The sequence below is a fragment of the Helianthus annuus genome, chromosome 3 (genome assembly GCF_002127325.2).
Source record: "Helianthus annuus cultivar XRQ/B chromosome 3, HanXRQr2.0-SUNRISE, whole genome shotgun sequence".
Lineage (NCBI taxonomy): Eukaryota > Viridiplantae > Streptophyta > Magnoliopsida > Asterales > Asteraceae > Helianthus > Helianthus annuus.
Genome location: NC_035435.2, coordinates 125701503 through 125720672, shown reverse-complemented (window position 1 = coordinate 125720672; position 19170 = coordinate 125701503). Strand labels below are relative to the sequence as shown.

General features: G+C 39.3%; 1 long non-coding RNA gene across 1 annotated transcript; it reads right to left on the bottom strand.

Moving 5' to 3' along the window:
- Nucleotides 1-17400: 17400 nt before the first annotated feature.
- On the bottom strand, nt 17401-18779 carry LOC110924440. The gene is made up of 3 exons (XR_002584328.2): nt 18680-18779; nt 17925-18194; nt 17401-17832 (listed from the first exon to the last, which is right to left on the bottom strand). It is a non-coding gene; the product is annotated as an uncharacterized LOC110924440 (long non-coding RNA).
- Nucleotides 18780-19170: the final 391 nt, after the last annotated feature.

The window sequence follows — 19170 nt, the reverse complement described above, 5'->3', positions numbered from 1 at the left end:
ATATTGACATCAACACTATTTTTCTTTTTCTGAGCCAGTTAGGGTCCCCGAATACCCTAACACCCGTTATATTACATAACACTCTACTACACTAAATTAAATTCCTAAACTTAACATAACTAGCACTAACTAGTTAGTTCAAAACAAACTAAAACCCACCCCCTCATATCCGATCGGGTTTCCCCCTAGTTGAGCCTACTAGTTGTTAGTTGAATTACTATACATGTTCATTTGCTGAGTGTAGGCCATATGTTGCTTTGTGTTAGAACTTGTGTGGTTTAATACGTGCCGAGACTGTGGTTTAGCGTATACACATAGATGATAAAGGCATTAGGATCCTTTCATTGTTTCATGTTGATTGTTTATCCACCCACCTTAGTTAACCATGTTGAGCCTTTCACCTTTCGTTTGCTACACCTTGTTTGACCTGTTTGATCACCAACCATGAATGAAAACTGTGTGTTAGATATTTGTTGAAAAAAAAAAGAAAAAAAATTGAAAAAAAAAGAGAAAAGAATGAAAAAAAAAACATAAATCATTGCTATGTTCGTGTTCAATAAATGGGTTGAAAAATAACCCAATGTGTTAGTATTTATTGTGAATAAGTTGTCATGGTTTGGTATTCGTTTGTGTTCGCCATATAAACATAAAAACCCAAAAATAATTCCCTACCTTTACCCGTAACCCAAAACCTGAAAAGTCCTTTTGATATGTGTTACGTTATTTGATACAATGGAGGTATGATTGCTATACAAGCTTATGATTGCAAGGTAACATAGTTGGTTGAGTGAAATATATACTAGCACATTACACGCTAGTCTTGATTAAACCGAGAGGAGTGATTGTTGTGAGGGGCGTGTGGCATGTGTGTAGTATCATAAGCATGTTAGTTTTAGTTAGGCAAGTCTTAAATTGTTTTAAAACCATATAACTTATCTGTCAGATTGTCAATCTCGATTGTGTCAGTCTATGGGACGGGTATGACTTGGGACCTTAAATTGTTGATTCGGTAAGGGATTTAATGGTGATTTGTTAATAAGGTGAGTAATGTTTGTGATGGTTGCTTGAGGACAATCAACGTTAAGTGTGGGGATGTGATGGAGGTTGTGAAATCCGAGTGTTAACGTGCATATTTTGTGTGATTTGTTGTCGTTTACGTGATTATACGTTTGGAATATGTGCACTACGAAAGTTTGTGGTTGTGCAGGTCAATCGCGTAATTCGGTGAATTTAAAGTGCTTACGATGATGTGGAACTAACGTGGATGATAAACATAGCGAAAGGTGTTAGTCGGAAGATTGTTCGGGTCAAGTGATAGCTTGGATGTGAAAGAAACGCGGAACCATGAAATCCAGGGGCTGGTGTGTTATTATGTGAAAGTTAATATGTAGCTTATGGTTCCATCTCGTAACTTACGGTTGAGAAGAAACAAAAGTTACAGCAGGTTGCTACCGTAACCTACGGTATTAAACCATAGGCTACGGATTGAGGATACAAAGGGCATGTGCGGCTTTTAAAGAAAGTGGGTTTTAATAGTTTTCTGTTGAAAAACCCTATGTGGCAGCACCAACTCACGTGAATCATCCATCATCATCATATCTTTTGATGGAAAATTGTGATTGAGATTATCAATTTTTATAATATACACTATCAAGGCACACAAAGTCAACATTAATTGGACATCATCATGATAGCAGACAAGGGTTGAAGTCAACAACATTCACATCATCTTACACCTTCACGTGACTTGTTTGAGGAGTTTGTAATAAGAACACATCATCATTAGGGTCTTGGTCAACATCCATCACCATCACAATATTAATAGTTGACGGCCACATTAGAGTTTTTGGGGGACTCACGATTTTTGAGGCAGACATATATTGGAACAAACACACAACATCATTATTGGTTTTGGACTTCTAAACACATGAAGCCATAGTGGGCTGCACATGGGAGACGAATTGGATGCAGCCCACACACGTGAAAAGGAAGGCACATGGGACTTCTTTGGGTGTAGACTTTAGATTGGGCCAATACTAAAACAAGAATCATCTTTGGGCTTGACTTTGGACGGTAGAGGGTTGGACGAAAAGGTTGGGGGGCGGCAACATCTAAAGTCAACAACAATCTAATATCATCGATCATCATCAGTCACCTTGGACGGCGGAAGGAAGTCAGCCACTTCTCAACAGGCGAAGATCATCTCACCGTCATGAGCGGCTAGTTTTTATGGTTTCCTCCGGATAGAGGGTTTTGTAAGTTGGATAATTTTATGTGTTTGTGACAATCGTATAACTCGGTGATCTAAGCATTCGATGCTTTTCACCTTGATTTGATTTATTGATTGTAGACAATTGCATTTATTTAAACCTTAATTTCTAAGCATTCAGTTCCCGAGAGTTCTAGTAATTGGGATATATTTGACATGGGGTTAGGGTTTGTAATTGTAATTGATAATCATTCGATAACCTCCCGTTATGTATTGACCGGAGTACTTAGTCGTTGGTTATCACAATTGATGAATTAGGTTAAACACCTATGTCTATGTAGGTAATGATTAAACACATAATTGAAGTTAACTACAAAACCTGAAATCTGGAGGAACCATCTTTCTTCTCATTGATTTAAAACACAATTTTTGTTCGTTAATTTAGATACTTTTCACAATCAAACAAACTGTTTTCCAATTCTGTAGTAGTTAATTAAAACTTTTCATTACGACACTTTCCACAATCCTCCTCTGGTTCGATATCCGACTTATCCTATCTACATAGTTTAGTTGGTTTTTGCATGTCCTTAACGACAGACATCAATGATGGCTTATGGTGCTATATATCTCCTAGACAATTGAGATGATGTCTAACCCGCTTCATGCCACTTCGGCAAAAGAGAATGCCACCCAGGCATGACACAAACACCAGTACGTTGCCAAGGATAGAAGCCGAGCTGCAAAAACGCAACTCCCAGGCAATTACACGACATGAAGCTCTCCGCTTTTAGCACAGCAATGGCACTACTGGAAATAACCCTCCAACTGACTGCACCTATGAGCAACACCTGAACTACAAGCCTTTGAACTTCAACGGAACAGGAGGCGCCGTTACATTTGTTCGTTGGTCCGAAAAGATTGACTTCATACTAAGAATGACTAACAGTTCACCCCAACAGAGTGTTACCTTTACCTCGGGGTCATTTCTAGATGGCACACTCTCATGGTGGGACCATCAAAGTCAGGCCTTGGCACAGGATGCTGCTTATGCACTGAGCTGGGACGAGCTCAAGGAAATGATTGAGAAGAAATGTGGTTCTAGGAATGGAATCCAAAAGTTTGAGGTGGAGTTCTGGAATTTGAAGATGGACAAACCAAGGATTCCTGAATACGTCCAGCGATCTCACGGCTTGTCTAGGGTCGTCCCCTACTAAGTCATTGATGTTGTATGATACAGTTGTGTACCTATAAGCCTTACATTCTGGTCTCGATTTATGGCTATACAATCGCAGTGATCTATTGTTTATGTTCTATGACATGGGATGCTATGTGGCTGATTTATTTATAGCATGAGATGTTATGTGCTGATATTGTTGAATACATACGTACGTTTTACCTGCTATGACCTAACCTACGTGAAACATCTTTTAGAAGATGCCACCAAGACGCGAAATGCGCATGCCCACCTCAGAGGCGGAACTTCAAAAGATAATTGCTGCAGCTATAGCACAGCACGAGGCCCTACGCTCCGGACCTAGCAGAGGCACCTCAGAAAATAACGGTTGTTCCTACTGGCACTTCCTCAATTACAAGCCTCCGAAGTTCGACGACACTGGGGTGCCATAGCTTTTGTGAAATGGATTGAAAGTATGGAATCCATCTTTCGAATGAGTGGTTTTGTTCGCCAGAACAACAAGTCCCGTACGTTTCTAAGTTATTTCAAGATGGAGCTCGATTATGGTGGAATCTTCAGGTTTGAATAATGGGCCTAACTACAGCATACGCGTTGACTTGGGATGAGTTGAAAGGAATAATGCGTAAGAAGTATTGCGCCCAAACAGAAACCCAGAGGTTAGAAGGTGAATTCCAGAGCCTGATAATGGAAGGTCCGAAAATGTTGGAATTCATGCAAAGACTTCATGATTTGGCACGATTCGTTCCGTACTTAGTGGAACCAGAATTGAGGAAATTAGGACATTTCATTTGGGAACTGGCACCTAAAGTCCTGACCTTAATGACAGCATCTACGCCACCAACAACTATGGCTGCAAGTAAGATGGGCTTGGCACTCGTTACGGAAGCCATTAGACTAGAAAAAAACTTGTAAACCCTGACAAGGAGACTTAGGTAGAGTCGTCCGGAAAGAACAAAAGGAAGCTCACATAAGATACCCGAACGAATAATGATGAACAAAGATCTATTCGAGGTTGTTTTGACTACGGAGACAAAGGGCATTTCAAGAAAGATTGCCCTAACAACAAACAGGTCAATGATAAGATTTACTTAGAAACTAAACCAAGACGTGTTGGGTGCAAGTATCACCATGAATGTGGATGTCGGAAGCCTAGGTGCGGGGGGAAAGGACACAACAAGGATGGTTGTGGGATGAAGAGTCCCAGACAAGGAGAAAACAGTAACAACGCTCAAGGTGGAAATGGGAAAGGAAATGGCCGAGTGCCAGGATGCTTCCATTGTGGGGACATTGGACATCTTAAGAGGGAATGCCCGAAGTTGAAACAAGACCGTGAAAGAACATCCAGCATCGGAGTTTGTGAAGCATGCCAGGATCCAGGCGTGATTACTGGTACGTTCTCTAACAAACAAAACTTTTGCATCTATTTTGTTTGATACTGGTGCCGATTATAGCTTCGTGTCACTAGAATTTAAGAATATTCTTGGTTTGACGCCTAGTAAGTTAGACGTCCCATATACGATCAAATTAACAAATGGGAAACTAGTTGAGACCAGTGAAGTTGTCCAAGGATGTGTGTGGAATTATAGCTTCGAGTTGGGAAGCTTTGATGTGGTAGTGGGAACGGATTGGCTATCGAGTAACAAGGCCGAGATTGTTTGTCCCGAAAAGGTCGTTCGTATCCCAATCGAAGATGGAGAAACAATTGTGGTTCATGGAGAGAAGCGTGATACGCCTTTAAGAATTATCAGTTGCCTGAAAGCTCGTAAGTGTTTACAAAAGGGATGTGTTGCCTCCCTGGCACACATTGTGGATAAGAAAGCTGCTGAGCCGAAAATCGAAGACATCCCTTTCGTGAGGGAATATCCAGAAGTCTTCCCAGAGGACTTGCCTGGATTGCCGCCTCAGAGGCAAGTGGAGTTTCGCATCGACTTAGTTCCAGGCGCCGCGCCTGTGGCTAAGGCACCTTATCGACTTGCCCCGTCTGAGATGCAGGAATTGTCGACACAACTTCAAGAGTTGTTAGACAAAGGATTTATCCGACCAAGCTTCTCGCCTTGGGGAGCTCCGGTCTTGTTTGTCAAGAAGAAGGACGGTAGTTTCCGTATGTGTATTGACTACCGGGAGTTGAATAAGTTAACAATCAAGAATAGATACCCTCTGCCAAGGATCGATGATCTACTTGACCAACTGCAAGGTTCAAGCTTTTACTCGAAGATCGATTTACGATCTGGGTACCATCAGCTAAGGATACAAGAGGAGAGTATCCCTAAGACAGCTTTCAGAACTCGTTATGGACACTACGAGTTCCTAGTTATGCCGTTTGGGTTGACAAACGCACCGACAGTCTTTATGGATTTGATGAATAGAGTTTGCAAGCCGTACTTGGATAAGTTCGTGATTGTGTTTATCGACGACATTTTGATTTATTCAAAGACAAAGGCTGAGCACGAACAGCATCTAAGAGCTATTTTGGAGCTGCTGAAGAAGGAGCAGCTGTACGCCAAATTCTCGAAGTGCGAGTTTTGGCTACGTGAAGTCCAGTTTCTTGGACATGTGGTAAATGGAGATGGAATTCATGTGGATCCCACCAAGATCGAATCGATCAAGAATTTGGAGACGCCAAAGACGCCAACCGAGATTCGACAATTCTTGGGTTTGGCTGGCTATTATCGAAGGTTCATTGAGGATTTTTCAAAGATCGCTCAACCATTGACACTCCTCACGCAGAAAGATAAGAAGTTTGATTGGGGAATCAAACAGGAAGAAGCGTTTCAGCTGTTGAAGGATAAGCTTTGTAATGCGCCAATCTTAGCCCCACCGGAAGGTACAGATGATTTCGTGGTATACTGTGACGCCTCACGCCAAGGTTTGGGTTGCGTGTTGATGCAACGCCAGAAAGTTATAGCCTACGCATTGTGTCAACTGAAAGTACACGAAAGGAACTATACCACACATGATTTGGAACTATGCGCAGTGATATTTGCGTTAAAGATCTGGAGACACTACCTATATGGTACGAAGTGTACAATCTTCACAGATCATAAGAGCCTACAACACATATTCAACCAGAAGGAGCTGAATATGAGGCAGAGACGTTGGGTTGAGTTGTTAAATGATTACGACTGCGGGATAAAGTATCATCCAGGGAAGGCGAGTGTGGTCGCCGATGCCCTAAGTCGAAAAGAAAGAATCAAGCCCATAAGGGTTAGGGCTTTAGAGATGATTATCCAAACAGATCTTTCCTTGCGCATTTGTGCCGCGCAAAAAGAAGCTCTTAAGGAAAGAAACCTTGAAGAGGAATATCTCCGTGGGATGGAGAAGCAATTGGTGCCAAACGAGGAAGGAACGTTACGTTTTGAGAAAAGGATTTGGGTTCCTTTGTTTGGAGGTTTGTGGAAAGTTATCTTTGATGAAGCTCACAAATCGCGGTACTCTATCCATCCAGGAGCGGATAAGATGTACCAAGATCTTAAAGATTATTATTGGTGGCCTGGGATGAAAGGCGATGTTGCTGTTTATGTGAGCAAGTGTTTAGCATGCGCTAAGGTGAAAGCGGAATACCAGAAGCCTTCGGGACTTCTGCAACAACCGGAAATTCCCAAGTGGAAGTGGGAACAAATCTCAATGGATTTATTACAAAGTTGCCAAGAACGCCAAGAGGCCATGACACTATTTGGGTAATAGTGGACCGATTAACGAAGTCAGCGCACTTCTTACCTATCAGAGAGAAGGATAATACGAGCAAGTTGGCCGAAATTTACATGAGAGAAGTAGTTACACGCCATGGAGTACCTCTCTCGATCATCTCTGACAGAGATGGAAGGTTCGTATCAAGGATTTGGCAATCCTTCCAAGAAGCTTTTGGCTCGCAATTGAATATGAGCACCGCGTTTCACCCACAGACCGACGGGCAAAGCGAACGGACGATACAGACTTTGGAAGAAATGCTGAGAGCGTGTGTTATGGATTTGGGTGGTAGCTGGGATAAACATTTACCACTGGTCGAATTTTCATACAACAACAGCTACCACACCAGTATTGGTGCCGCGCCATTTGAAGCTTTATATGGGCGCAAGTGCAGGTCACCGCTTTGTTGGTCTGACGCAGGTGATAGACAGTTGGTTGGTCCTGTTGTGGTCCAGGAAACCACAGATAAGATTACACAGATCCGAGATCGCATCAATGCGGCTCGTGACCGTCAGAAAGCCTACGCGGATCGAAAAAGGAAACCTCTAGAGTTTGAGGTAGGTGATATGGTTTTGTTAAAAGTCTCACCCTGGAAGGGTGTGGCACGCTTCGGGAAGCGTGGGAAGTTGAATCCGCGGTATATTGGTCCGTTCAGAATTTTGGAAAGAATTGGGCTAGTAGCATACAAGCTGGACTTACCTGCTGAACTGAATGGTGTTCACGATACATTCCACGTATCAAATTTGAGGAAGAGTCCAACTCAAGATACCGTTGTCATTCCTAACGACGAAATTCATGTTGACGACACGCTCCACTTCATTGAAGAACCCGTTGAGGTTACGGATTGGAAAGTGAACAAGACCCGCCGGAGCAGTGTCAAGCTCGTCAAGGTTCGTTGGAATGCCAGACATGGTCCTGAATACACCTGGGAGCGTGAGGACCGGATGAAAGAAAAATACCCCCACTTATTTCTCAAGAACCCTGCACCTAGAAGCAGAACTTAAAATTTCGGGACGAAATTTTTCTAACGGGGGGAGAATGTGACAACCCTCACTAAATCAGGTATCCGTACGACCTAATTAATAATTAATTACTGCTTAATTACAGTGCTTACTTGAACTTATGGATAAACTGCTACTTGAATGTTGATACATGTACATACTTGCATCATACTCTATTTACTGTCACTACATTATTTACATACAGAACTCTAGTGACAACCTTGATGCACCAAAGCACAGTAGCACAATGAGCGGATAACCCATTAAACGTGCTGACATAGCCAGCACCAGGCAGACACTGCCTCTAAGGCCTGTATGAGCCAGAGATAGTTTACTACACTAGTAGAGAGTGTAGGGAAATGAGGGTTGTAGAACTGCGTCACTAGGTGATAATTATAGTGACCGGATGTGCCTAAAACATGATTTAAACACAAATTCTGCACTTTAATATAAAAATTCAGCATTTAAGCTAACTAGTAAAGTGCAAAAACGCGGAAAAATAATACAAGACACTTTCCAAAGTGTCGGGAATGCTTTGTGTCACTAAAAATAATAATAAAGACACTTTAAAGCTTTAATAAGCACTTTAACGGATCAGTATCTAACCAAACAACTGGACTTAACCCGGGACATAAAAATATTGACATCAACACTATTTTTCTTTTTCTGAGCCAGTTAGGGTCCCCGAATACCCTAACACCCGTTATATTACATAACACTCTACTACACTAAATTAAATTTCTAAACTTAACATAACTAGTACTAACTAGTTAGTTCAAAACAAACTAAAACCCACCCCCTCATATCCGATCGGGTTTCCCCCTAGGGAACACCCACCACAATTGTTGTATATTTTATTAGTTAATGTCAAATATCTTCCAAGCATAATATCCGATGGGTTTTATGAAATAATGATTTATAAGAAAGCCTTAAGGATAATAATTCACATTCACAAAGTCACTTAACAAAATTTCCTTCTTCTCCTTTTTAACTTACGGCCGACCACCAAGACCCACCCACCATCTTTTTTTTTGTTTCCATCTTGCCAATTTAAAATACAACCAAGGGTGAAGGATCACGTACGAGGAGACCCGGTGCTTACGGATTGCCAAGGACCTCACCACAACGCTATTAACCATCCATTTTTCGTCTAGTTTCTTCCCTAGCCTCGAGCTAGTAGTAAGTGACTCTAAACGCCTTTTTGATCTATTCTAAAGTGGTTAATAAGAATTTTGTCGGTTGAAAATTATGAACACTAAAGATCAAAATTAAAAGTCTACTAAAGGTGATAAACTTGGTGGTTAATAAGTAAATAATAGTGTAAAACTTATAAAACTAGTTTTATTTTGATTATTTATTGTTGTTGATTGCTAGTATGGGAATGGATCGTCATCAAACCCCGCTAGATCATGTTCACGAAACATGAACTAGCCTTATGTTTAGTCGTAAAGTTTCTAGATGACGAACCCTTTCCAACATAAACATGAACCTGTGTAAAAACAACTTTTCTTATGAAATAGTGTTCTAAACTAGTGGATCTAAAGATCTACAAGTGCTATTTTCAAAGAACCAAATGTCAAATGAAATCATATTTTTAAAGCCGGATCTTTCTGACTAGAAGATGTACAAATGCATTTTCTGTAAAAATAAGATTTTCGAGAAACCGGTTTCATTTATAAAAGTAGAAAGATCTATTAAAAATAATGGGAAGTTACTACACACTTTTACACAACCCACAAGTTCATGTGTTTGTGATATTTTTGAACTAGTATGATGTTGGAATATTGTTTGTTGTTGATTGAGAAAATTGTTGTTTGAATTTATAAAAGAAAATGATACGCTTGAAAGCGTGGCCACCTCCAGTTACAGGGGAAACTCTGGCGAAATTTTTCTAAAAACCTAACACTTAAAAGTATTTTCATCACAAGTGTTACGAATGTATTTTTGACTTGTTTTCAACATGTAAATTTCGCCACGACTTTATTTACAAAATATCGGAGGTGGGATTTTCACAAAATAAAACGGGGTAAATATATATTTGATATATATATTTTTCATAACGTCACTTGTAAAATGTTTATGATTATTTTGTGAAATATACAAATATTATTTTTAGGGTAAAAATAATATTACCAGATGTTAACGATTCCAAAATAATACGAACCCCTGAGCCCGCCTAATGGACCAGGTGGTGACTTTGTGCCCAACGCATAAATCCGCTAGGTTTGAGTCTTCCTACTTGCACTTCACACATATCAATGGCCTTGCAAACCATTGGTGATCTCTTTTTCCTTATTTGCTACATACCAGGGTTTTATTCATACAAAGGTTTATTTACTCACTTACACATGAACTCGCTCAACATTATTGTTGATTTTTCAACTTACATGTATTTCAGGGAATTAAAGGATCTGGCACAGTATAGCACGTTTTCCCGCTGCACTAGTACGAGGTCATCCAAGTTTAAGGGATGTGACTTTTTCCTGGACGAGTCACAGTTCTTAAACTGTGTTTATGTCATGTTGATGTTTGTGTCTGTTGAACACTGTTTATGTTGTTAGGATGTGTTTCCGCTGAGACAATGTTATAGTATTTTACTTTTCGAACCTAATTTAATGGATGATCTTGCATGGATTTTAAATTCATATAGCTTGTTATGGTTAAGCTATGGTATTAAGAAGTCACACCAAATTAACCACGCTTCCGCAAAGCCAGGGTGTGACACCGATGCTCCTTATAGCTCCCGAATATCTCCTTAAACTCCGTTAGACCTGTAAAACACAATTCCAATAAAAAAGTAGGCTATTCAAAACTAAAAGTTATGTAAAAACACACACTTAAGCATAAAGAAACACCGGTTTTTTACCACGCATCAAGAGCAAAGGATTTTATGGAAAGAACAGGAAGAACTATCCTGGAAAGCAAAAAGAATACTCCATATGGTTTTGACAAGGGGATGGTTACTTGTTTCAACTGTAGAGAAAATGGGCACTTGTTGATGCATATTATGTGGACGCGACTCGGTTCCATTCGAATTTGTTATGAAGTGAAGACCGTGGTCAATATATCCTCCTATCTTGACCTGGTATGGTGATTAAACGATGTTTAGTGTAAAACAGTTATATGTCAGCAACTGTTTGATGATAATGTTTTGTTAATCTGCTGTTTGTTAAGTTTCTACAAGTTTGTCTGATGTTGCATCTGTCCACGAAGAGTGAAGGGTTCGTGGGAGTCTCCCCATCGACGAAGAATCTTCACTGTTCATCATATACTCCTCATGAAGAGTGGATTAGACGAAGACTCCTTAGCCAAACACTTCCTTGGACGAACACTGTACATGGCGAACCCTTCTCCTTGCCGACGAGGTCTCCAAGTCACGAACCCTCCATGAATGACGAAGACTCTTATGGTCCCTCACGAAGGGTCTCATCAACGAACCCTCAAAGGGTTCGTCCTTCTCACTGCGATGAAGACTTAGGTGGACGAAGAGTCCAAGCCACGAGTCTTCGTGTGCTGATCCACTCTTCGTGGCCTTCTGTAACCCTTCGCGGAGGTGTTGTTTTGCTTTGCCTATATAAACACTCGCAGAACACAGAGAAGATACAGAACACAGACACGAGAGTGACACAGATAGAGAGAACCAGTGAGTTTGTGTGAGCGTTTTCTGTATCATACTCTTGTAATCAAACTTTCTGGTTTTAATTCTGTTAAAGCTTTAAACGTTGTATTTTGTTTCACAAGGATGCTTGGTTTGCATACTCGGTTGGATTCCGCACAACCGGGTGTGTTCGTATAACAAGGATACGGTTAGCTAGATCCTCCGCTAGTGGACCTACAAGTGGTATCAGAGCCTTGGCTCGATTCCTTGTTGAAAATCAAGCATCCTTGTGAGATTTGGGTGGTTTTTGGATATTTTATCAAAGTTTCTTGAAGTTTCTTGTTTAAAATCTGAAAACCACTCTTTTTGATGTTAAAATGGTTTAAAAACTTGCTAAAATGGTTGTGTTCTGTGATAGTTTTGGTTGAAATCTTGTCAAAATCGTTTAAGATTAGTGAAAATCTGTTTTTTAGTGAGTTTGCAAGTTAAAAATTTGGGTTTTATATTTTCCGGTGAGAAGCGTTTGGCCGGAATCTCTGACGGAATAGTACATTCCGGTGAACCCTCATTGGTTTGACCTGCAATCTTTTTTTTTTCTAACTGATAAACTCAGCTCTTGTCCTTCTCTTTTGCAGTTTGTCTGGTTGTTTGTAACTGTGAAATATTGAAACAGACACAAGGTGTTTTGAATTTGAATTTGCTCCTTTGAAACAAATTTGTCCTTATTGTCAAATCCTATTTTGGATAGCTTTTTACATCTATTTAAAAAAGAAACTAAGTTGTCTTTTAAATCTGGTGTATAACTCTTCGTCACACATAACTCTTCGTGGGCCTGTGAAACAATTACAACTCTTCGTAGACCATTTAGCAATCACAGTTCGTAGGTTTATATATTGAAATTGTGGACCTACAAATTAATTCAAGTCTTCGTTTATTGGGTCTAATATTTCAGTTGAAAATTAAGTCTTTGATTCATATTTCCCTGATGATGACTACCCTCATGAATATGCAGCTGCACCTGTGGATCAGTCGGAAGAAGATGACGGTAATGATAACGGGCATAACGACTTCCCTTATCCGTTTGCAACCACGGATCACCAACATCATGACTCATGAGGAAGCCGACGTCCTAGGCTGGTGGGTTTGGCCTCAACCATAAATACATATAATTAATATTACTATATATTATATGTGATGGTATGCATTTGTAGTGTTGGACTTGAAAGTTATCAACTCTACTTTGGGACTTGAAATTAGTAGGCAAGAAATTATAAAGTAGAACAATGATGATGTGATCGTTTCTTGGAAATGTGTTAAGAGTTTGTTACACTACCACGTACTATGTATGATGTAATGAATAAATCCAGTAAGTTTCACTTGTTGAATAAGAAACATATATGGAAGCCAACATAAGATTCGAGTTAATTTATTTACAAGTCTAAGCATCTTACTTTCGAACTACTATGTTCTATACTTTTGTCAATCCATACCTTCTCTATATAAACTTTTTCATTGTGTTACCATGTTTCGGTATTTAGTCGGTTGTTCGAGATAATTTTGTACCGGCCGCTCGAGTCCCCAAAATTCCAATGATATGTATGGCGTGCCATGCCGGATTAAGAAATAATACAATCGTAATTAATCACATAAACAATTTCCTGATTTAACTCATGGTAAAAGACTAACTCATCTTGCTTGTTGAAACAACTTATCAACATACATTGATTATGATAACGGGAGATAATAGCTTGCCTTCCATTGCTTGGCTAGCTTGGTTTTCGATTCAGCAAGATTCTTCTGAATAAGGCTGGTGTTTAATGACTTTTCAACAAGAAACTTGAGCAAAAAATATTTTCTGCAGAATAAACAAAATGAAACTTTCTTTTGTGGATTTATTTCAAATAAATACATCAATCTTTATGACTTTTGTTATAAACCAACCTTGTGTGCCTCTTACTGCCTATACTCTTCTCTGTTTCCTCCACAACAATCAGCATATCCAAATACAGATTTTCTTCCAGACAACCGCTTTTATCTACTAACTGCAAAATCTGCAGGACGCGTTTTGGTTGATCGCGCACTTGCTGCTTATAAGTACAATACCAGTAGCATTGTATTTTAGAAAAGAAAAAAAACGAGGGGGATTCAGGCAGTATGTTTAATACTCTGCATTACACCATTCAGTGTCACACAACAGCGCTTTTCATCATCTCGGGTAATGCCACATACTTTGCAGATTCTTGCTTCCGAGGACATTTTAGTTGTTTTAGTCGAATCTAAGAGTTCTTCTAGATCCTTCTCTACCTTGACATTAAAGTGAGTAAAAATCCAGAGGACGCCGATGCAGATTCAAAAACAAACTTAATCTCTTGGGATTTTAAGTTGTTCTCCACGAGGTTAGAATGGTCCATTTCATTATCAAAATTAGCAGCTACATCGTGTAGCATACTTCTTGCACTTTTTCATAATAAGTATGTGTGCTTGAATATGGAAATCAAGTGTTCCTTACACGGCTCTTACAAGCAGCTGAGAGAAAAAATAAACAGCCATTAGCAATCAAAGCAAAACAGTAATCTATATGTGGATCCAAATCAATGCCTGCAGCATTCATGGTAAATTTATAATGTTTAAACCAAATTGCCACATGAATCATAACATAACTTATTTGGCCACGTCAAACTACAAGTATCCTTACCCGTATTACACTAAAACATTACGTTAAAAAAAGGAATAGTAAGAATGTGAATATGGCAGAGTGAGGTTGTCTGGACCAGCCACTTGTATGGCATTCAATAATCTCATGCCATATACATTCTATCCACTGATTTTCTTCAGATTCCTTTGTACCCGAGTTTTTTTCTGACATTTATTTCATTTTTGTTAACTATTGTTTGTGATGTAGCGTGTGAAATGATAATGAAGGATTGATCACGTTGATTATAAGAATACCAATGATAATCTTCCCCAAATCCCCAATTCAACCCAAAAGGCAGAAAATTTGAAATGGTAAAATGATTATTGCAAAATTGATGATTGATCATCCGAATTACATGTGAAGAACATAAATATAAACATAAATTCGAAACACTAGCCCAAAAACAAAAGGCATAAAACAAGGAAAAAACATAAAGGTGCTCGTAACTCCCACTACAATTCGTTTTTTGTAGCGAAACGGAGACACATAGCCAAAGTGCTCCCCGTTTCGAGCTTCTATTTGACTGGTCGAACACCTAAAACGGAGACCCATAGCCAAAGTTATGGTCGTTTTTGTAAATCACCCTTGGTAACTCGATCATGGGCCTCCAGAACTGCCATGGCTTGATCCTCCACACTTGGGCCTGCATCAGTTTGTCAAAGGTGATGGCGGTCTTTTGGTATTTTATTGCAGCATCAAGTGTGTAGATGCGAAGAGCTAGAGTAGCACTGTGGATGTTTTGCAGCATTTGAAAAATAAGACAGGTACCACCACTGCGTTGGTGATACACCATATATCTTGATCTGTTGATCATGGTTTCCAGAGCTAAAGTCGCTCAACAAGCTGCAATGCAAATATGAACAAATTTTGAAGATGAATAAAAACAGGTTGGGTTGTTTTGGAATAATAAAGATAAAGTATACCTCGTATATTATTAAAACAAATGCACACCATCCAGATCTTTGTTTCGGACTTTTCTATGGAACATCTTTTTGCTCCATCTGAGTTGGGCAGTGCACCATCCGTATCCAATAAATGATCAACAGCTGCCTTAAAATATGATGATTATCCCCCGAAAGTGGCTTTGATGAAGTAAACTTTTTACCTCCCGCACCGAATAGGTCAAAATTCTCGCACAATGTGAAGAACATAAGGTATGTCTTCTGAAAAGGCCCTCTACGGTCTTAAACAAGCCCCAAGGGCCTTGGTTAATAGAATAGATGACTACTTTCAAAAGAACGAATTTATGAAATGCACTTATGAACACACATTATTCATAAAGGAGAAAGAAGGAATTCTTCTGATTATATGTCTCTATGTTGATGAACTGGTTATCATGAGCAACTCACCTAATTTGATAAATACGTGTAAGAAGTCAATGAATCAAAGTTTGTAATGACCGATTTGGAAATATTACATTACTTCTTAGGAAGTCAACAAACCAAGAATATGATCACAATATTGCAATGGAGATATGCAAATAAACGTTACTTACAAAATTCAGTATGGAAACTTGCTCTTCTGCATCAACACCAATGGAATATGGATTAAAACTACGAAAATGCCGCAGATTCAACTCTATACGGAAGCGAAGTTGAAGCTATCTGGAACCCACCCAGATATTATATTTGTTGTTATTCTCGTTGGTCGATTCACGAAATCTCCAAAACGACGCCGTTATTGTGATGCATCAAAGGAAATATGAATTACGGCATTATCTACTCAAACGATAGTAATACGTTTTTAAGTGGATACCGTGGCAGTGATTATGGGGATGTATCAATGATAGCAAAAGTGGTAGCATATTTTAGATTTTATCATAAGTTTATATTAGAATTGTATAAACCGGTGCCTTGTTCCTAACAATAATGACAAGTGTTCCTATAATCCGCGCTGTTCTAGGGTTTTCCGGCAATGATGGCCTCAGTGGTGGGTGCCATAAAACCCGGATACAATGTTAGATCAATAGCATGCAGATATGGTGACGTAGTCGGGTCAGATTGGATTATTTGGTTAGCATCTGGATTACTTGTTTGAAGGAGGTGGTGTTGGCTCGGACAAAAGTTTCTTATATGGGTCTTGTAGTTATTGGTAGCGATTGGGTGGAACCACCGACATCAGCAGGTCTATTGACGTTAATGATGTAACCAGGAGTTTGCCAGAGATGGCTTTTGATAATTTAGTCTCGAGTTAATCATGGGTCTGTTGCTGACTTGGATTTGATTGTTTGAATTTGGTGTGAGTAAATATAATTTCAAGGGCATTTTTATCTTTACCAAGGGCAATTTTTGTTTATTCAGAATATATAAACAAAAAAATTGGATAACTATTGAACTAAAATGGTTACTTAGGTAAAACAACCACAAGAACTAAAACCATACATAACTCATATGGAAATCTCCAGTATAATCTTGGTACACAATCATTTGCCAAAAACTTCTTAGCTATGCATTGTTTTGATTCATCAAGACTTCTATGAATAAGGGTCGACCACAACTATGTGGTGTATCGCGTAACTCCATACTTAAGCTCCATGGATTAGCTTTCAACCTTGAGATTTTTGTTCTCATCAATAAACTTCCTGTTCATCCAAATCAATGCCTGCAACATTTGGGCGGGTACATGGGATAGGTAAACCTGGACCGTCCATCGTTAGAGGAAGGCGATAATTGATGATTTGGATTTGTTTTGGGAGAGGAAGGAGTTTTATAAAATAGTTGGGAAGGTGTGGAAGAGGGGGTACTTGTTGTATGGTCCGCCTGGGACTGGGAAATCGAGTTTGATTGCTGCTATAGCTAATTACATGAAGTTTGATGTATCACATGCATCTTAGCACTTTAGCCGACTGTGGAATGGCACACGGAGGAGGGTCGTGTTCATGGACTCATGTGTATACTAGCCGGAGACACAACAATTGAGTTGAGATGGCGGAATGATAGAAGTTTTGACCCGAGTGTTTTCACACCCTCAAAGAGAGTTCCTATCTACTTGGTGTTCCCATAATCGTGAGCCCACTGAAGAGAATATTGTTGTGAATTTTTAATCCCACATCAACTGTTGGACAAGTGTTGGGTTTGACATCAAAATTACATGTCCAACATTCTACTTGGAATAACTTTGAGGCTCCTCAAACTCCTTACCCGGTTCAGAGGTCATCTTTACTCATCAAAATTATAGCCAATCTCGCATGTTGTGACCCCGATCTTGGAATAACTTTGATTTTGCTTTAACGCTTCATACACATAGTTTCTAATACGCGATCCAACATTTGTCGGCAGCTTTTTTACTGGAACAAGAACTTTTGCCCATTGTGGAACTCCCAAGCATCCCCCTTAACGCCCATTGATGAAGCGTTCCCTATCATCTCGGCCACTGTGTGTTTGAATATGGAAATCCCCAGTATAATCTTCATAGATAATATGTTCCTTACATGACTCTTGCAAGCCACTAAGAATAAAAAAAAACAGCATTATCAACTGATTTACTTGCTATAAGTGTAACTCAGATTACATGTAAATCAACATCAGACAAGAAACTACCTCTGCATCCACCTCAACGCTTGAAGCATTTGTAGGCGAGCCACAAAAAGTACCACAACTACTCTGTAGATAGTGCATGAACTTAGACTTATTATTGGACGGTCGAACGGCTTTACTTTAGTGTCCAACCAATTTATGACCATCCCTCTATGTGTCCTTGAATATGTAATTCCCCAGTATAATCTTCATCCACAGTCAATAGCCAAAAACTTCTTATCTACCTAATGTTGATACAGCAAACTTCTAGTGATAAACCGTTTATCGGTGGATCTGATTCAAATGTATAAATATATTTATACTCCAGGAAAGATTAATAACACATCAATCTTTATGTATTTTGTTAAGAAATTTTCCAACAAAGAATATTGCATTTATGATGAAAGAAAAATTCAATGTATAGAAATATCACCCACCACTCATATGTTCCCTGGCTTATATCCTAATTTAATAGATATGTTTCACAAAATTAAAAAAATAGAGTTAAAAAAAATGAAAACACAAAGAAGAAGCTATGGTAAATTCGTTATGCTTGGATGGATTATATTAAGTGGAGACTATAGTTTCTTTTCTACAGAAGACTTATATATTAATAAATCAACACTCGGTTATATCAAATAAGCACCAAACATAACTGTACCCTACGAATAATTTTTTTGCACATCTGCAGATCCTTTTGTGTCTAGATAAATATTTAAATTCTCAAGTAAACCCTTTACAGATCAGAAAATACCTAAAAAACGAAACAAACATATTACCTTAAACTAACGCAGATGGAGGAGAGTCGCGTATATTAGCCGGAGGCACGACGCCGGAAAAGATGCCAACATCTTAAAAGCGGCTAAGGTTTCTTTTGTGCGCTAGGTATTCTGCAGCATATCAAGGTAACACGTATATATAGAGTGAATAAAGCAAAGAAAAAAAACAACAATAATTAAAATATCATTAAATATTAGGTATTCTTTATTATTATTATTTTTTAAACGGCAACAAACGACGTGGCAACCACCGTGACACCGGGCGATATGGTCAAGGTCGACTAATCGACTGCCACGAGCCCCTTTGCTTTCCCAGATGCGTGGAAACCCAACCTCCACATGGCCGAATGCACGACAGTGGAATAATCGGTAAAACTTAGTCTTCGATCCAAGACGAACCGGCGCCACCCGTATTCGACTTTCACCTGGATGCCGCAAAATATAATAGAGAGAGTGGGAGTCGAAACTGGGTCATAAGGAACACCAAGTCT